General features: G+C 47.7%; 1 protein-coding gene across 8 annotated transcripts in view; it reads right to left on the reverse strand.

The window, feature by feature from the left end:
* Positions 1-21,036, reverse strand: part of SHISAL1 (shisa like 1) — a 127,800-nt gene that overhangs the window by 65,305 nt on the left and 41,459 nt on the right. Inside the window, exon 1 of one of the 8 annotated variants that reach the window (XM_074901738.1) lies at positions 16,471-16,583. The exons of the other annotated variants lie outside the window; for them this stretch is intronic. The gene's annotated coding sequence lies outside the window, so the exon portion shown is untranslated. Of the gene's footprint in view, positions 1-16,470; positions 16,584-21,036 lie in introns of those variants that run through there. 8 annotated transcript variants of the gene reach the window in all.

Consider the following 21,036-nt stretch of genomic DNA (forward strand, 5'->3'; position numbering starts at 1 on the left):
GTGGGTTTTACTTCCACAGTAATCACCACGTAATACTTCATCACTGAGCAACGCTTTAAGTCGCTTTACAAACGACCTGAAAAGCACAATTCCTTCAGCACTTGAAACAGTGGGGTTTGTTACCCAGTGCCTCACATCCCACTGACTTCATAACGTCTGCTTCATTTCAGCCCACAGCTATTGAACTGGGACCGTGCAGCAGGCACCTCTGTGTGATTCTCACCGACTCGTATCCCCTCTCCCCAGTCTCCCCACTTCAAATAATTTAAAGGTTGACGACTGTGACCAACCAATGAGAACAAGCTACAGAATTTAAAACCCTTAAAATCAATAAACAGAATATTGATTTACTTACTAGATGAATTAATGCTGCACACACCTGTGAAGGGCCTTATTGGAGGTGTCAGCCCTGCTCTTCTCAGGCAAGAGTGAATACACAAGGCTTGAGTTTTCTGTGCACTAAAGCTCTGCGGTCTCAGCTTGCTTTGCTTGCCCGAGATCAACTTCATCCAAAGTGCAGACTGAGTATTTATCCAATAAAATATATTAAGAAGAGAGGGATATTGGGAACGAGTCTTTGGGGAGAGCTTGCACTATCTAAAGTAGGGACGGCTGACTGGCCCAGGATGATGGGGTGACTAGCTGTGGTCATTGCTCTTCCTTCCCAAATCCAGGCACAACCTTGCAGAGAGACCAAGCTCTTGTGGAAGAGACTGCTGTGCCCCACGTTTCGTTTCTAAAATCAAGAACAGAATGGTGTTCCAGGAAGAAAACCAAAGCAAACCAAAATTCCACTAGGACAAGAAATCTGTTGTCTGTTCAGCGCCTTGAGTAGAAGAGAGGTAAGTTAAGGGTCCCTAAGCAGAAATTCTCCTGGAGGGTATTTAGACATTCCTGGGATACACGTCACCTATCTGTGAAAGCTTTCTGCAGCAGACAGATTTGTATCTATACTCAGTTCAGTGGAGAAGGAAGCACTTTCCACATGCAAATCAACATGGAGATCTCCATTTGGAAGATAAGGAATGAGCTATTGACTCCACTGAATGACAACTGGGGGGGAGAGAACTGTGCACAAATACCTCCAGCTTAATGAATCACGTCCCATCTACTAGGACTGAGCACCAGTCAAGTTTGAGGAGGTTTGAAGAAACCGTATTTCTGACAGCAGTTCATTGTCTTTTTGTCAAATCCAGCAGAGAGGGCCAACTGAGAGCATCCTCAGAGATAAATGAGGAGTAGTGCACCGACAGGAGACCAGGCTGTAACTACAACACGCAGCAGACACAGAGAAGGACCACTGCAAGATGCAGACTTGAACTTTCTCAAGGAAATGAGGAGGTGCCGAGTGAAGCAAATCCAAGTGCCCAGTGGATAACCACTATGCAAACTAAAGAGGACCAAAACTATTACAAGCAAAAGAAATCTGATACAGAAAGTTGCCTGTGGACCTACGGTGAACTGATAGCAAGGTAACCGCTGTCCGTATGAAGAATGGATGCAGGGACTACCAGGGCATTATGTCACTTAAACAAGAGCATATAAGGAACAGGGGGAGCAAAACATGATTGAGAACCACGTCAATAACCCAATTAATTCAAAAGCTTTCTATTTAAGTGTTATGTACAGGGTTTTAGAAGAAGATAAGCGAGACCATCAGCCTGAAATCAAATTAGTCTTTTGTCACGTGCGATTGGAGTAACATGGAAAAGCAAAGAGTGAACGCACCTGCAGTATAAAAGAGGGTAGAACTTAAGACATTTGCTGAGAAGAACCAATCAAATACATAAGAAGAGAATGAGGGAGAACCAAATTATTCCAAATATACCTCAGGCAGCTCAAGGTTATGCCTGAAGCTGTCAGAAACACAGAATAGCTTTATGGTGCCTCTTGAGGGAATGTATTCCATAGATTACTCTCCTAGCAAATAAGGTAATTAAAGGAAAACTGTAGATATTTTGATGATGCAAAAAGTTAATGCTGACAATGCTGACGCTTTAATCTAAAAGAAATAGCAAAAGAGCACGATTAGAGGGTCTAAACAGCTCTGAAAAGAACTAAGAATTCACAGAGTGAATCAAAGCAAGGAGGTAAATCCCCTACAAACAAAAATAACATTAATAGCACATTTGGAAATGAAGGCACCTCCACTGCTCACGTGACCACGAGGATGCCACGACAAAGGGCTATTGCAAAAATAACTCAATCCTCTTCAGTATCTGAGCTGCTTGTTTGCTGCTGGTGATGTTCCACGATCGTTGTGTCTCCCTGAGATAAGCTCGTGCAAAGACCAGCTAGACAGTAGTGCCCTGAAGTCTTTTCCCTAGGCACACTCTGTGATGCCACAATGAACCAAATCCTTCTGCAACACCAATAACTGAAATTTGCTTTCCCAAAGAGGTAATGACTACCCATACCCTAGCCAAGGTAAAGACACAGGAAGGAAAAAACCCCAAATTCTGGTGACTTGCTGAAGCCACTGCTAGTTTCCACATGGGCAAAACTTGTGATTTAGAGGGGAAGGAAGATTTGACAGCACTGAATATTTTTCTTCTTGTTTTGTATTTTGTGAGGAGACACATCTTAAGATTCCTTTACACAAAAAGCCCAGATGCTGCATCCCTGAGGACACATACTCTAGTTTTAAAGCAGTCTGAATAAGCACAGGGAATTCAGATCACTTTGAAGGTCCCTTCTCTCAGCAGTAAAGAGTCTAATTCCTCCTGCTGACCTAAACACTGCACGGGGAGGAAAAAACAAGTCCCATTTCTGTCTTAAACTTTAAATTGCACAGCATAAAGGCAACTGCTTCACTGTTGCCAGTGGAGAAAAACCAAAAATCTACAGAAGCCCAGCGACCACAGCACAGGTATTGTGTGAGGGCTCCTGCTGCCGCTGACGGAGACCTGACCACAGCCCCATCCTGCTCTCAAGGTGCTGTTTCCAAGTTAACAGATTTCTGGTGGAGACCAACCTTTATCTCTTTTTTTGTGATTCCAGGGGTCTTCTCCTCTCCTTGTCAACTTGTCCTGGAACCATGGGTTCTGCTCCTCCTGCTGCTGCCCTTGATCCTGAAGACTACCAACTCAGACCTTTCACACTCCTGAGGTCACCGCTCCTCCACAACCTCACCTGGCTGTCAGGTTTTGCCCATGAAGTCCCTCAAAGACTCTGTGGCTGAAGGTAAAGAAATGCACAGGCTTAATAGAAGAATTTCTTCACTGAATTTATTTTAGAGAACTTAGGAGTTCCAATTCTACAAAACTCTGACAAGTCCCGAGACACACATTCCCCTACACTGAGCTGACTCCCTGCTGGAAGCAGCCACAGCTTGGCAGAGCACTTCCTTGTCTTCACCCAGAAATCATTCCAGGAGAAGCCATCACTCAGGATACCGAGTAACTGGGGGATAAGACAGCAAATAAAATCCATGTTGGTAAATGCAAAGTAATGCAGGGAGGAAACCCCCTCCCTTCACTAGCTTTGCACAGTGGTGGGCTGCTGCATCTTAGAGAGATTGGAAAGTTGTGATTAAAAAATTCATATGCATCAGTTGCATGCAGATGGTGATTTAGTACTCAGTCAGAAAGCAGAGAGCGTTTCAGAAGCTGCTGAGGGAAAAAAGGGAACAAAAGAAAAGCTCATTATATCATGGTACTAGTTTATGGTTTATCTACATCTCCAGAGCTGGAGAGGGAACAGGAGGGAATGAGGACGGTGAGAGGTGTAGAATGTTTTCTGTATGCAAGCATTTAAACAGACCAGGAAGATTCAGCTGGGAAGGAATCTCATAAAAGTCTATAAAAATCTACAAGTGGCACTGACAAACTGGATAGGCAACAGTTATGCATCACTTCTCATAACAGAGGAATTACAGTATCATCTGATAGCAGTTCTACACCAAACGGAAGGAGGTGGTGCTTTCCACCATGCGCTTTAACGGGATTTTTTTTTAATGGCAAAAGCTTAGTTGTATTTCAAGAACAATTAAATGAATTTTATGGATAAAAACATCCACCAACAGCTATTAAACATAAAACTATGACCTCGATTACAGGGAGTACCTGTGGGGCAGCTAGCCCGAAGCTGAAAGGGTGTCTCTGTGGAAATACATTTGCCTTGTACTTACCCGACAGGAACCAGAACCACAGAATTCACTGAGGTTGGAAAAGCCCCTCGGGATCATGGAGTCCAACCCTCAGCCCGACTCTACAAAGTTCTCCCCTACCCCACATCCCCCACAGCTCATCCCAACGGCCCTGAAACCCCCCCAGGGATGGGGACTGCCCCCTCCCTGGGCAGCCTCTTCCACTCTCGGACCACTCTTGCTGGGAAACATTTTCTCCTCCTGCCCAGCCTGACCCTCCCCTGTGGCAGTTTCCAGCCGTTCCCTCTTGTCCTGTCCCTGATCCCCTGGGAGAAGAGCCCAGCACCAACCAGTAGCCCAGCCAGTGCCAGAGACACGGCAGCAAGCTACACGGATGCTCCTGTGACCAGAAACATCCACTCTCCTACCCTGCTTCGTGTCATCTGCCCAGCCCAAAAGAACCACAGCAAAGCCCAGCCTCCCTGCCCCGTTCCCCATCCCTGCAGAATGCCCAGACGAAATCAAAGCATTACTCTACCAGAACAAATCGTGACTTCAAACGCCCACAAAGATCTCGGTTTGCTGAAACCTCTTACTCCGAGAAGACACTCTCCATGCGGGCTGGCAGCCTGCCTCCAGGCAAAGACAAACTACCAGAGCCTCAAGTTCCAAGGGTCAGCTACAGGAACAAACACTTCACAATTTGGTACTTATAACCCACCCTCCACTGTGCCCTGCTGAAGAGCCAACCAGCTCCGGACCCTCTAAACCCACAGAATATAATGAAGTCACAGCTCAGGGTCAGAGCGTGCCAGAAAAACTCTTCAAAAAGACTTTGACACCCTGAAAGCAGATTCCCGTGAAAGGACAAAGCCACTGGACTGACGTGCAGTTATTACTGAGCACGGACAGCAGCTATCTAGATAGTCAAAACTGCTCCTGGAGCCTGCCCGGGGTATGGAGCAGGCAAAGGCTTCGGCAGGCTCTTGTGCTCAGCCTGCACACCGCCGCGGTTTTGGCCTCTGCAGAATAAGCTCTTCAGAAAAACCAGGCTCGTGCAGTCCTTAAGTTGCTTCTAGGAAAGCAGCCGATCCCTTCTGTGGTCCTAATGAGACAGGAATGACAATCTTCCCAGGGCTTTTTTGGCAGGAATCCAATATGGTGTAGATATTTACGCCTTTTATTTGTGTCCTGCTGATCACCTGTGTTTTGAGGGTTTTACTTTCCAGTGTCGGGCTTTAAATGGTGAAAAACGAAGGGTCTGTGTCCTGGTGAACCTTGTTTCTGACCAAAAACTGATACAGCACACCACCAAGAAAACAGAACACGCAGAAGGAATTTTTAGTTTTTAAATTTTAAGTGATACTTTACTACTTCTGTCTTAAAGCACATGCTCTTCAGACATTATTTCATCCTTCTCACGTGGGAGATCTGCTGGTAACTACTCGTATCATTACATTCTGAGATCCTTCACTCTCGTGATAGAACAAACTTCAGTCTTGCTTAGGTAAATCATTGGGAAATCACTGAAATTTCTGCTTAGTCTCGCTGGGAAGTCTGGATCCCTTTCACGGGGGAAGGGAGGCTGGAGAATCTGCCATCCCGATGGCTTTCAGCTGCATCCACCATCACTCGGTGCTTCCAAACTCAGGCTCTGTATTTGTGACACCATTACGTTTGGGTTTGTTGTATCACTCCATCCGCGAGGAGTGCAGCAAGCCGTACCACACACAGCCCGCTTTATTGGGTCTGCTTTGCTACTAATAGCCAAGCAATTTCATTTAGCTGACATCCTTCCTCCCCCCCCAAATGAACAAAACCATCGCACTGATGGACTGTATTCAGCACGGATAAAGGAATGACAGGTGGGAGAATTTCACCGTATGACCCCACGGGTTTCTATCAAAAAATATTTTTATATTTCATATGAACAGAACTTTCTGAAACTGGATAAAAAAAGTCTGTGATTCCATGAAGCCAGTAGAGGCTTAAGAACTGAAGATCCAAAGTTGCTTGAGGACCATGTCTTTGCTTTTTTTTTTTTCCTCAAGAAAAGGACATAGGTAATTTATTCCCTTAAAACAAGCTTTGAGTTTTTTTTAGTGGTTTCCTAAATGCTTCAAACTCTGTGCATCTCTGGCTTTTCAATCATGGAAAATGCTCTTGTGCAAGAAGACAGGACTTGTCTTCGAGAAAATAGGACCTGCAGTGATGACAGCTCTGGAGACAAACGGATCATATCATGTGCTCAGCGTCACAATTCACAGGAAAATCCAGGGTCTGGGGGGGGCTGCTCTGTGCCAGATATCAATTCTCCAACAAGGCTATCCAGCTGACTGGCATTTCTTGTTGTTTTGGCAGTTGAATTGGAAAAAAAAAAAAAAAATAGAAGAGATGTTCGTGTTTAAATGGGATAAACATTTGTTTGGTTTCGACGCTTGAAATTAAAACAGCAGAGCATTTCCTTCATAGCAAACAGAAAGGAAAACGCAAAGGAAACAGGGATTAGGCTCATGAAACAGGGAAAATGTGTTCCTGGGTCTGATCAGCATTGCATTAACCAACCCACTGCCACTGTTCCTAGTATCATTTCCTATGCAAGATACGAAGAGGAAGAAGGCACAATAAATAGAAGTCTGGCAAATTCTGGAGTCTGTAGGCAGCTGCCGGACACCCCAAGCTTTATTAGCCCAGCCCACGCCACCCCTGTACTGCGGAACACAGCCAGTCCTTACTCTGGCGATTAAAATAAATGACAAGAGTTCCATTACTCTCCACTGCGTGCCTGCCTAAAGAGGGATGCCAGACTGACAAGGCAGACAGAGCAGAAAAGGAAGAGCAAGTTCAGCAACTAAAGGAGGAGAAATCTCAGCTTGGATCGTGACGGGTGACAGCACGACAGTTTAATTTACATTATTTATTTCATATGGGGCTTTTGATGGTTTGTTGCAATGTAACTATTATGCAGAAGGTTGCAAAAGACAAGGCTTGCTTTTAAAGCCTAATTACCGACACAAACAATAATATAAACACATCCTGCTTAAGAAAGGTGCTGAATTCCTGGTGAATATTGCCCCTCTTTTATCTTTCCTTAAAAAGCACCTAGAACCAAGACCAGGGCTTACTGTGAGACGGGCAGGACAGGGCACTTCTGAAAAGCATCCCTGGGCTGTTGGAGCTCTTGCTTGATGTTTTAAGCTTGGACTATAATTACCATTCATTTAAGGCTATTGGATTAAATTTCATACTTCAGAGAAGAACAAAAGAGAAAAATAATCTCGTTTAAACCTGTGAAGCCTTGTGAACGTGTTTATTCCGTATTTCATTTCCATCACTGCAGTAAGTTTAGAGGGATGTTCAATATGTAAAGTAATCAATTTTGTTCTTATTAGTTCTCAAACATTCGGACTCATGTTTTTCCCACTGCGAATCTTCCACTGCACTCCAAACTCAGACGATTTAGGGAGAAGCTAGGTGGAGTTAAAAAAAAAAAAAAAGGTGTGTTACAAACTGTGGACCAAAACCTGCCATAAGGGTTAACCTTGTTGTGCCCCTCATATTATCACTGAGAGATCAGACCAATTACAAAAGCATAACATGAACACACACAACTAATTTTAATGAGCTACAGGCGTATGCCTGTATGTGTGCGTGCGGATATATTAAGTTCTCCTCTGTATAATAGATTCTAGAAAAAGAAAGAGGAAGCAAGCAAGCTTTGGGCTATGGCCTTAGGGCTTAAATGACTTGTGATGGATGGAACTTTCCCTGCTCTGAGCGTGTTACTATGAGGAAGAAGATAGAGACTGTCTGACACAGACAATTAACGGACGGAACAGCTCTCTGCTGAGAGTGACCCCAAAGTGTGGGAAGCTAATGATAAGGAGTAGAAAGGCAAAAGAAGTATCATTACTGCCAAATCCCTTCCTCACACATTTCCCATTGTTATATTTAGATTACAGGCCAGGAGCGCGTCCCGATTCCTGCAGAGGGGGCTCAGCAAGGGTTTGCTTTCACAAGAGCATCCCTCAGGTGCACGGGACTCGACCTTGCTTCCATTCAAATAAATAAGAATTTGCCCATGGACTTAGAAAAGTAGGATGCATGTCCTGAAAACAGTTATTTCCTATTAAAGAAATATTTGAGCCCTGTTCCGTAACCCTTCACCTGTGCTCTCCTAATCCGAAATAAAGATGAATGGTTTCCCTGTTGCAAGATGAGCTTGTAATTTATAAATACAGTTCGGCGTGTGAGGCTCCTCAAAAGTAATTATCATCAGCAATGTATGACGTGAGCTGCTTTCTTATGTAAAACTTGTCTCTTATGTAAAACCTCCAGAGTTTCAAGGGAGCTGCCTTTGACTGACACTAGTCAAGAGACGAGCAGCGACGCTCGCCCTGGGTGCAAGGGGAGGGAACGGAAAGGGGAGGGAGTCGGGAGGGACGGGGCCTGATCCCTGCAGCAGCGGTGCTGAGCACACGGTGACAGGGACACCTGGACTCACACAAATCCCAGGTCGGAAGCAGAGCAGCACCAAGCCCACTGGACCATTTCCATTTGCCACCAGCCCCTTAAGGGCTCTGGGCCAGGACGGGGCTCTGCAACCACCCCGCTGGCTACTGGCCCTGCTCCAGAGCGAGCCCTCCCGTCACACGGCCACCGAGTTACTTCACGTGGGAATTCACAGATCTGCCCAAACACAGAGGAGAGAGGCTGCAACACAAAGTCATAATTAACAGTCTCCAACTCGTGTGTACAGAATCCCCTCGCAGAGTTGGCTTCAGTGCATGTTTATTTTCTGGCTAAAGTCCAGGTTTCTAAATCCCTGCCAATAGTATTTCTAAAAATGAAAATTCTGCAACATCTTAATCAAGGCAACGCTGCCATGTCGCAATGCTTTACAACAGGAGCCCAAGGAATTACTCTTAAAACTCCACGCAGTCAAAAAAAAGGTAACAAGCATGGCTACACTGAACTTGCTTCATAAAAATTATTTCACTACTGAGAACGGCCACTCACTCATTTCTCTCATGACTTTTCAATTCTAGGCCAATTTGTCTGTGGGCAACTCTCCCAAGAAGCCAGATACGCAACCACCCTGTGAAGACACCGTTCAGTTCCCGCTCACACACGCTCGACATTTCCCCCATTTGGGACAGTGTTAAATTCTTCAAGCCCATATAAGTTTGGGCTGACACCGTTTCTGCCCACAGTCTTACACAGCTTGCACGTAAATCAGTCAAACAGCCTTGTATTCACGTTCTGCATTTTGGGTTATCTTGTACCTTTAGAAATTCTATTTTGTATCTGCAGAAGAGGAAGTTTGGTCCATTATCCTGCATCTTTCTGTCCAAAGGACGTGCCATGGTTATACAAGAGAGGAACAAAGAACCCAACCTTGACTACGTAAGACAATGCCATTATTCTGCATTTTTCATGCACATTGAACATTGATATTTGCCGTTCGGGAGGAAGTGTCTGAAGCAAACACAATTTCCTTGGGAAGGTTTACCTCTGTAGAATTTTGTCTATGTTTTTGAATGTTAAAATATAAATTACCTGGGAAGCGATATAATGGGAAAAACTATCAGCCACATGCTTTACAAGACAAAGCTTTTTTTTCTTTTCCTTTTTTCCCCCCCTCAAGCATAAGAATTGTTGGGCAGGGGAGTAGGTGATTGTCCTGGTTTCAGCTGGGATAGAGAAGAAGAATTTGATAAATGTTCATGCTGTTAGGAAAATACAGGGGGAAAAAAGTGACCTCCAAAATATTCACCACAAAACCAAATCAATGCAAGACGGGAGATAACCACGGTTCACCTGGCAACCAGCAAAAATGGTATTGTGACTACCAGAAGCTGAGAATTGGGTGAGAAAGCAGCCCTGGAGCTCTCATGTTTGGGAAGGCAACAGAAACGGCAAAGGCACAATCTGTACGACTGGAGGGACCTTCCTGATGCTTTATTGGGACGGAACAGTGGATTTCTAGTGACAAAATTAATGGAATACAGGGATTTTGGAAAGCAAGCAAGGAGCTGCAGATATCTATGAGCTACGTATTGGAACCCCCCACCTGCAACAAGCTCTAGGAACATCATTTCAATTTCTTTTAAAGAAAAAGCTGGTAAGTGAAAAGGTTCTTCTGTTAAGTGAAACATAGGAATGGCACTAAAGGTGAGATGTGGGGGGAAAGAGGGCAAAAAAGTTAATACCCAAAGGAAGAAAACCCAAAGTTTTCATTAGGAACCGGTCTGGCTAAAGTATAACAGCTGAAAGCAGCAGACTTGCAGGCCAACGTTTTCCTTGGTGCCTTCCAACAGCCTCCACATGGGTGTGGGAAAGGACCTTTTGCTTCCTCAGGTGAACTGAAACCCCACTGCCTTTTGGGCCTGACACAGTGAATCCTCTGTGTAACAGCTATTACGTCACACTTCACTGCTGCTAGAATTCCGCTCCTGGTACCATCCAAGGGACCTGAACAGTGCCCGTTAGAACAAGGAGGATTTTATCAGGGACATGATCAGCCTCGGTTGTTTCTCGGGGCAGAAGGAGAGCTGCTGATCCTCCCTCCGGCCAGGGCTGCCCCCAGGTTTGGTGTTTGCAGACCTTGGACTGCAGGCGTGTCAGTGTTAGGAGCGTTGAAGCCTACAACAATGCTTGATGTTCTGTGTAATGTTTTAGTCTCGTGCTTTATTAGGAAGTTTCTTTCTAGCTACTGAAGTATGTTTAGGAACACATCTTGTTCCTATGGAAATCAGTGAGAATTCTGCCCAACTGGAGCTGGGACAGACTCGCTGTCTGCAACATCGGACACCCTGGCACGAAGTGACAGAACCAGGGGGCCCTGCTCGGCTTCCCCGGTGTGACCGGTCAGCCCACAACTCCAAAGGCTCCAAAGGAGCGGGCAGCTGCTCTGGGGCCACTGCCCTTGCAGAGGGGCTCTCTCCCTGCCTCATCCCCAGGGAGGGTCCCAGACCTGACCTTGGCTCCCAGTGGCCCGGCCAGGCAGCCCCCGGCCCCCGGAGCATCGCTGCTGCCAGTGGAAGGGCCCAGGGCAACCGTCCAAGGCCGCGTGTTGGCCGGCTGGAGAGAGAAAGCTCCTCCACCTCCACTCCCTGCTCGGCGGCTCCTCCCTGCAGGCGTTCCGTGCTGACAGAGGGTGCTGAGCCGCAGGCAGGGAACGGCTTCCTCTTCTCCTCCTGCCTACCTGTTCAGTCTTTACATTTTGGAGAGCAGCATGTGTGCATCTGGGGTGCCAATCGAAGCAGCAATCCATCCTCTATCCTCCAAACTGCTAGCAGATTCATTTGCCTACGTTTTTCCAGTTATCAGACAGAAAAGGAATAAAAAAAAAAACAACTATTTTTTTCCTCCAGTGCCTTAAATCTGAACTGTTCCAAAGGCTGCACTGTGCCGTTCTCAGATTTTCAAGGATTCGCCCGAGAGCAGAGGTTTCTGAATTCTGCTCGATACTCTCCAGATGCCAGAGCAAAGATATGATAAGGCAAAGACAAACCGTTTGCCACGTGGTTTTTGCCTCTGTCTCTAGACACTAGTCAGCTTTTTTGACTCAGAATTACACCACAGATATTCCTCATCACCAGTGGATGAACTTTTTACAATCGAGGCAAAGGTGCAGAGATAATGAAGACTTTGTCCTGCGGAATCTATAGAGGCCAGCAAACGTCTCTGTCTTTGCTTTCACGGCCTTTAATCCTTTTGTTTGTGTTTCCGAAGCAGTAAGGCAGCCTGGTCTGCTCACTCCCAGATCTGCTCTGCTCAGACACCTGCGATTTGGCTTCTGCTCACCGTTAACACCACTAACCATCACTACCCCCTTCACCACTATCTGGGTAACTCTTTTGCAACGCCTCTCTCTTCACCAAGTGACATATTTCTTGCTGAATTTTTAAATCCTCATAAAACTTTTCACGCACTCTATCCCTTCCTGTAGGAGGCCACACCATGTCCAGTGGGACCCACTGGCAGAGCTCTACAGCTACTGAACTCCGTTACTGGTTTGAGAGATAAAAAGATTTGGAAGGAGTTTGAGCTGGTATCACTTTGCATCTATTTTGTAAGTAGAGAACACACCCAGGTCCAAAACTTCCAAAGTGACTGGAGAGTCTGTGCACGTGAAGTCGCAGGTGTGCAACATCAGGCATTTTAGAGACCAGGGGGAGGTTTTCCTCCAGAACATGTTTATTAAGAAAACAAATTTCTTTGGGTAGTTTCAAATTTGGGCCTTAAAAGTCTAAATCGTTTTGAAATCGCTGTACACATTAAAAATACAGCAAGTAAATGAAAAGTTGGAAAGGAGCTTTTCAACATCTTTGTATTTAAGAAGTCTCATCTTTAAGAAGAGTAAAATGACCAAAACAGAAGACTTCACCTTCCACTGGTATGCCAAAATACATTCTTTGTTGTATTTTAATTTTGCCAGCTACATTCTTATGAAAGATAGAAGTAAATGTGCCGTATGTAACAGGAAAGAGAGCGCTTTAGAAGTTAGATTTTCACCTGTAAACCTTCCACAGGCAATAACCCTGCCGAAATCTAAAAGCCCAGTTTATCAGCAAGCATCAGTACCGATTAGCACAGTGACTTTGAAAAGTAAGACCGAACAAAAAAATATAGCTGAAGCAAGTACACTGTTTTTTGAAGTGTAAACATTTTATAGTAGCTTATGAAGAACATAATTAAGCTCCCAACTGGAATAATACAGAACAGCTCTCATACCTTCCAACATCATTATTCACCCTTGTCAAACGAAGCTGTGTGTTTCATAAGCTCCAAAAGTAACACTTGGAAACTCATCTGCCTTTCTCCCTCCTAAAAACACTGCGGGAGGGGAAAAAAAAAAAAAAAGACTCAAGATTCTACTTTGGATCTTTCGTGCTGGTTTCTGACCTTGATGAGCCCCTTGCAGCTAATATGCATATTTAAAATTCGTGATTGCCTTATTTTTACATCCAGAAAACTAGTGCAAGCTGACAGCAAATATAGGTGCTCAGGAAAAACAGGAACGAGCCATTATTTACCCTCTAGTCCCTGGAGGATAGATCCGTGAACTCTTTCTCTGAAAGCTGTTCCCTCCACATCCATTTAGCAAAAGAAATTTTAAGGAACCAGCACTAGAAGCAGTTTCTCCATTACACCTTCGCACTGATCTGAACAATCTTACTGCCTCGCAGACAGTCACTACTGACCGCACAAAGACCACGGTGACCAACACAGGAAAAATGTTGGCTATCGTTCCTTGTTATTTTACGGCAGTGACATTCTGCTGCTCCAGCAGAGATCTGTCCTGGCACAATACACGCACGTAACAAGCCTCTCCACTGAAGATCCTACGCTCCAAACAAACGAGACGGGATGATAAACAGGGAGAGGATGACTGGGGAAGGGGTACAGCAACTCGTCCCGAGGGGATCAGATACAGGGAGAGGAGCTCAACCACCTCCACTAAATACTGGTCCAGTATCTTACTCACCAAAGCAGCTGAGGGACTTCCAGCACCAGAGAAACAAGCAGCGTTAAGTTTATCTCCAGACGCCAGCAGAGCTGAAGCCATCTGCAGCTGGAGCAGTACGCAGTTTGGATGGGAACAGTCAGCAGCACGTTTGTTTATGGAAACCAGGGTTCATTATACCCGAGCTGCTCTGGTATAGCGCTGAGTAAAACACAATATAAAGCAGCATGATCGTCCATACCTGTAAGGTTTAGTCCTCGGGTCTATGTGTTTTTTTTCCACTCCCTCAATCAGAACACCTTTGTCAGTGCCAGCTCATCTCCTCAGATGTCTTTTTACCATCTTAAGTGATTACTGTTCAGTAAAATGACCATAATACAGGCTTCTTATGAATTATCTTTCTTGCTGCCCTGTTACCAGTCTTAAAAAACAAAATGAAGATTTTTTTTTTCCTCTCATGGGAACTAAGGGCTGAGAATTGAAGCAGAGCATCTGTTGTTTCTTACCACCACCTGTAATAAAAGGCTGAGCTTTGTAGAGGACGTGAAGCAGAGTTAAACCCTAGATCCATTTCCCTCTGCCTGTACTGACAGCGCAGCATTAAGTAGTAAAAATTTAATAGTTTGGTATGGAAATTTAAGTCAATGACATCCAAAGGAGATGAGATGCTGACTAAGATATCATTTTCATGGGATTGTCATAAAATCACTTTGCTGGTAACTAAGGGCTAGTAATGGTCAGACTGCCCTCAGTTCCCAAGCAATATTTTCAGACAGATGTCTCATTACTAAGCTGCTGAAAACCAGAATACCAAAGTCAAGGTCACAGGCCTTGATTCTTTAGGACATTTAACCCCAAGCTTGAAGCACGATATGCCTACTGATATTAGAGAACACTAATGCACTGGGAATGAGGCGCGTGTTTTAGCACTTTGCTGAACTGAGCTGGGGACAGTCTTCTTCACAGTATGAGAGATACTTATAATAGTCACTTAAAAGGAGCATTTCAAGAAAGAAGAAAAATGTACCCTTCTCGCTGAAGCTCCCCTACTATTACAGCTTACTACTCCTGCCATCTAAAATGGGTCACAACCAAACGTCTCTCAGGAAGCATTTTGGTTTAGAACTGTATATTCTAAAACGTTTCTTACGCACCCCCAACGCTTCTCAACAGAAGAACACGCGGTAAAATGTTTCTCGGGAAACGGTGAAAATTGGTAGGAGAGTTTCAGATGTTTAACTTGACGTACAATTAAGTGCAAAGTGCATGTTTGCTCGCTCCCTCTCTTTCTCAGAAAAAAGCATTTAGGTCCCTCTCAGGCGAGTGATCAAGACCGTCAGTCAATTTTACAGTCTTTTCCTTCTTTACTACTGTATCTTCCCGCCAGGTGTATACTCTGCCATAGCGGATAATCCTACAAATTTAGGAATGCTAAAGACTCTCCTTTTTCCCTGACCCTGATGAAGCTAACCCGGGAAGCAGGGGCTGGTAGTTAGCACCACTGTGATGAGAAGGACTGACTGCAGCTGGGTGGTATCACTGCACGGCGCTGGAGGAGCCAACAGCCCCGTGCTGTGTTAAATAAAGGCTGAAGTGAAAAAGGGGGCTCTTCACCTGGATCCTTAGGGAAAAGGGATGTACGAGAGACGTTCCCTCGTAGCAGTGTATCTAGTTTTAACGCTACTCCATCTTGGAAGTGTTTTGCTTAGTGAGCTCAGAGCACTTCAGAGGTGCAAGCGGGCAGCGGCTCCCTTTGTTGAGACCGGGGGGGGGGGGGGGTACAAAGGAGTGAGAGCCCTGTCAAGGTCACACCACAAGAAGGTGACAAAGTTACACAACAAGCCACCACTGCTTCCCAGCTCCGCTCGAACAATCCAACTAGAGACCGCGAAGCCTCTCCGAGGATTCTCTGCCGCCGAACGGTCCCCGGAGGAGCCCAAACCCCCGGTGCCCGGCACTCGGGACCGGGCAAACCGCTCCTCCGCGTCAGCTCCGCCGTGAAAGGAGCTCAGGCGCTAAAACAAGTATTAAGCAACCTCGTGTAACTCAGACACTTGCTCAGTCCCATCCTGCGTCTCCTCAACGCCGGCGGGGGAAATCACGGGGCGCTACGGGAGCGTGCGGCGGGGCCGGAGGAGCACGAAGGGTTTGTTTGCTCGTTTTTCTCCTCGGTGACCAAACACGATACTAGTATGGATACGGTCCATGAAAAGCGAAAAAAGAAGAATCGGGGCAAATAGATAACCCCGAAGCCTCCGAGGGGTCCTGTCGTCATGGAAACAAGTCGCCACTAACGAGCTCTCTGGACGCGAGGGATGGAAACCTTGAGCCCCGCGAACCGATACGGACCCGAACCCCCGCCCCGGGGGTAACACAGGGCGGGGAGCGGGCAGGACCGACCCCCCCGCGCTGCTCACACACCGCCCGGTGCCCCCCCACCACCGGGAGGCACAAAACTTTCCGGGAGGCGCCGGTGAGCACCCCAACATCCCCCCTTTCCCCAGCGCTCCCGGGTCACGGCGCCCGCAGGTCTGCGCCATCCGCGACCCCCCCCCGGACAAATCAATCCCCACCCTGGCGCTAAAAGTCCTTCTTGGGGTACAGCGAACCCCCCCCCGGAAAACTCAGCGCCCAGGGGGGGAGCAGGGAGCAGAGCCCGGGGTGCCAGTCCCCGAGCCGGGGGGGCCGCCACCTCCCTCCCCATCCTCCAGCTGCTCCCCCCGACCTGGGGCCGCCTCGCCGAGTGCCCCCCCGCTCCCCGGCGTGTCCCCCCTCCCGCAGACAATGATGCTCCGTGCAGCCCCGCCGTCCCGCACCCAAACTTCCCCGGGGGGGGGTGGGGGGCTGTTTGGGGGGGCTGTCCCGGCTGGGGGAAGGGCAGAGCCCCCCCTCCCCGGGGGTGGTCGCTCACCTCAGGAAAACCCGGCGGCGCTCTCCGGGGGTGGGGGGCAGAGGCAGCGCTGGCGGCAGCCGCGGCATCACCGACGGAGGTGAGAGCTGGCGGGTGTGCGAGGCCACCCCCCGCCCTCCCCTTCCTCCTCCTCCTCCTGCGCCGCTCGCCGCGGCCGCCCCCCGCCCTCCTGCGGGGGAGGGAGGGGGAAAAACGGGAAGGAGGGAGGGAATTCGGGGCTCGGGGCGGCCCCCGGTGAAGTTGGGCTCTGTCACTGCTGCCCGGGCGGCTCGCAGCACCCCCCGCCCCCCCCAAGTCGTTATGAGGGCGCCGGGGGTTAAATGCACTTTCAATTTGAAGAGCGTTACGTTAATAAATCGCGGTCCGGGGGGGTTCGATCGCTCCGGCTGTGTTCAGCAGCCCGGGAAAGAAAAAAAAACCCAAACCAACGCTCCGGGGAGGTTTTAATCGGAGGATTTAACAACGCTGCCCCCCTCCCCCCCCAGGTCTGTCTGTCCGTCCCGGGGCGGTGCGGCCATGCCCACGGGGGGGCCCTGGGCGCTGCGCGGAGCCCCCCCCGCCCCGCAGCATCTCCTAGGAGCGGCGTGACGCAAGCGCCTCTTCCAGCGGCCCATTTTTGGGGGGTTTTGGTTTGTTTTGGACTCCCCGCAGGCGCTGGGGGAGCAGCGTGACCCCCCCCCCCCCCCAGCTCCGCACACCTGCAACACCCCCCCACCCCCCCAACCCCCGCAAGAGCAGAACCTGCCCCTCTAAGCCAGAGACTAAAGGAAGGGCTGCGCTGATTTTCGGGCTCGCTTCTCTAAAAATTGGCTAAAATGTCGCCTGCTCAGCCCCGTGGGCCAACAGGTGGTCGTGCCCGGGGAGGAGGCCGCTCCCCGATCATGAGGTGATGACCCAAACTACTTTTCGTTTACACGCTAACGGGGAAGCGGTGCCGCTCCCGCAGCGCCGTGGCTCGCCCCCCCGGACCGGCTGGGGCTGCAACATGACCCGCAGGTTCTGACCGCCCCCCGGCACGATGGCCCGGGGAAGGAAAGCAGCGTTTCTCACCCAGGCTCTGCCCGGCGGGTTTCCGTTCCGAGTCTGGGGCGAAACTGCGTGTTCCGAGCTCCGCTTCCAGCCGGGGGGTGCCCAGGGGAGAGAGCGATGGGGGGGGAACTTCTCGGGTGGGGCAAGAGCATCAGCCACCGCTCCCTTCCCGTCAGGGCCTGGGGGCTGTTGGTTCAAAGCTGCAAGTGCCCCCGCCAGGCTGTGCCGGCGGCTCAGACCCCAGGGCTGTTCCCCACACCACACCGCCCAACTCACAATGGGGGGGCCCGGGGGTCTTCCATTAAATCATGACAGAGCACAGCGATGGTGGACCACCACCCGTTGGGGTTTTCTTACAATTCTGTAGTATTGCTGATTCTTCCATTTCACCAGACCCTGAAGGGATAAGGGCAATGAGCTGTTCTATTCCCTATTTTTCTTTTTTTTCTTTTTTTTTTTTCCCCCCTTTTTAAGCCGATGGTCTCAAGGAAGCTCTTCCCACATGGACACAAAGACTCAAAGCCCTTCTTTTGAGGTGCTCAGGCTCCAGCCACTCTTTTTCTGGGCTTCTCTTTCTATTCGAGTGACACGCTCTCACCCTCATCCCTTTCATTGTCGTGAGTGACCAGAGGAAAAGCTACAGCCAGAGGCTCCTTTAAATAAGACACAAATGGTTCTGGATCCCTCATGCCGATTTCCCGCGGAGCAGCCGTTTCCAATGGGTGAGGGGAAAGAGCGGGAGGGAGGGTGTTTATTTTTGTTTGACTCTGTTTAGAGGAGAGTGGACTTTTCCTGGTTTGAGCTTTCAATTAGCTTTTGGTCAGATCTCAAACCCACAGCGCCGAAACGCAACAAACAGTAACAGGAAATGCAAATTGGGACAAGAAATCACAATTAAATCCTGATCAGTGATTCTGCCATCCCATGCTAATGCCAGATGCAGCAACCAAATGCTTGTGTCCCAACTGCCTCATCATCGTCTGCTTGATGTTGTACGACTCTTTTGCAGTAAACATAAAATAAAACCAATCTTATATTCTAGGTAGTTAGTAGACACTTATTTTTTTTTTTAATAGCTACAAGTCTTCCTGCACTTGGCGCTCCTGTCTCGTATAATAAAAGCTGTTTAAAATCATGACTTTTGTCACGGTGTAAACTTCAACTATACATCTTGGTATTGGAGAGTGACACTGAACAGAAGACAGGTGAGTGAGTTCTCTATCAATCCTGCCTAAACCACTGCTGGAAATGGTATTAAGCCCAGGTTTGCCCAGTTCAGCAGCGTTCCTGATGAAGCCTATCCTACATGAAGGTTCCAAATTTAAAGCTCTATATAAAAATACAAAAGATGGTTAGAATCCAAGCAGTGATTGCTTGCCTAAGTGTGGTACAAAGAAATGGGAATCTCATTTGGGCTTTGGGTCGATACCACAGTAAATAATATAAGCATGAAAACCAGCATAGAGCCGCTGTTCAAAGATTCCTTTTTTTTCCCCTCTGAAGTTGGAGGAAAGCGCTACGTTAAAGTTCACAACATCTGAGTAGCTAATTTACTATTTTAGCCACTTACGGGCCAGCTCTGCTGGCTCACGTAACTCCCTCTGCTCACACGGAAAGTCCCACTCACTTCAGCAAGGACAAGCTCACACCCGCGGCGTTGCAGCACTGAACACTCTGCTGAAGCCGTGTCAGAGGCCAAACCCTCTAATGGTTTGCACGCATGAGTTAGGCATAAAGATAAGCATATGTGTGAGCCTTTGTGGGACTGACCCCAAATTTCTCAGGTTTTCATCACTAAAAATTGTAGTTTGCCAAAGCCAACAAGGCTGTATTATTCCGTCCTTGGAATTCCACGTGCTTTCACCCTCTGCGTAACTGGTAACATCCACACAGATTTCTTCCAAGGCCACGTCAGGAAATCTCAAACCTCTGAGCGCGGAGGCACAGCACGTGTCAGCGTCAGGTTCGGTTCTGGAATGGCTGATTCACCGCTCTCAGCATTTTAAACAGTTTTCATTGGACTATTACGATACAAAATGCACCGTTTCCACACAGTATTTGGAAAAAAAGAGTGTTTTCAAGTGTTGTTTCAGTCATTTTACAAAATTCTCCAGGGGGAACTTGCATGGATTTTTTTTTTTTTTTTGCGAGGGACTTGCATGCTAACAAGGTACACCCAGGGCATTAGATCCTTCCAGATGAGAAGTGCTGACATCTGTAGTGAATTAACAACCCAAGTGCTGACTGCCATCAGGGGAGGCCAAACTCAGGTGGTTTGGACATGGCCCTGGCTACCACATGGTCCAGAAAGATTGCCAAAGACGGTTTGCAGAACTAAATGTCAAGGAAATGACTCAGGGACAGGCCTCACTGTTGCTGTCCAGGCTGTATATATGGATGTGTGGTTCATTCGCAAGAAGAAACTGATTTTTCAAAAGTGCATGAGAACCAAGAACACTGGCATATACTTCTGCAGACATTGCTGGAGCCACGGCTTTGGAAAGGACTAGCTACAGCATCGACATTCTGTTATCGTTGTAATTAGCTGGGGTTTCCAAAAAGAGGAAAAGAAGTTAAGAGAGGTAAAACGATAGTTAATTACAGCAGTGCAAGGACATCTACCTGTCTGATTTACACACACACACACGGGCACACGTGCACAGACACACGTTCACTTTCAAGCCCCCGTCTAGGGAAGCAGAACGGGTCACAACATCGCCCGGCGCAGGAGCCTCCGCTGTGCCAGCTCGTGGAAAGGGCTCGTACTGATAAATCCACCTCGGAGCACACAGGAATGTGTGGGCTTGGCATTAATGCTGTTATCAAGGAGGGAAGGACATTCACTCCTCCTCCCACAGAGCAGCCTACTGCGAATCCAGGATGCTCTCTCCTCCTCTCGATTGCTAAGCAAGTCAGACTGCGGCACCTCTCTCCCACTCACACGCACCCCAGCCAGCTGCTCTTCAGAGGGGAAAGACAGGAGGGTAACTATTTCTGTGTAAGCAAATACAAAATATTGGTTACTGCTTTATGTAGACAGTGGGTTATGTTACAACACCTGACATTTAAAGCCCATTAACACTTGTCATCGAAATATTATGCAATGGGTGGATTATCACTCAATAGCTCTGTGAAGCCTCTCTCTCTCTCTCTCCTATCTTTTAGAGACTTTTTGCTCTTTCTACTGAAAGGAGAAAATGTCTGATCTCCATTGTTCCCGAAAGGTTAATAGATCTGTGCTTTTACATTGTGTTACAATGGACTTGCAAAGCAGAGGGTGGAGAGCTGGAGCCGTGTTCCTGCCTGACATTAAAAGCAAAGGTATCTTTGTACTTATCTGTCAGGGCACCGTTTTCTGAAAGACAACCCACCCTTCAGAATCATTGTGTGCACAGCAGAGGAGTTCCAAAAGAGTCAGAGGTGGATGGGACTGTTGTGTTGATGGAGAGAGGAAGTGGAAAGAAAGAGAGAGAGAAAGAGAGAAAGAGAGAAAGAGAGAGAGAGAAAGAGAGAAAGAGAGAAAGAGAGAAAGAGAGA

The sequence above is a fragment of the Athene noctua genome, chromosome 3 (genome assembly GCF_965140245.1).
Source record: "Athene noctua chromosome 3, bAthNoc1.hap1.1, whole genome shotgun sequence".
Taxonomy (NCBI): Eukaryota; Metazoa; Chordata; class Aves; order Strigiformes; family Strigidae; genus Athene; species Athene noctua.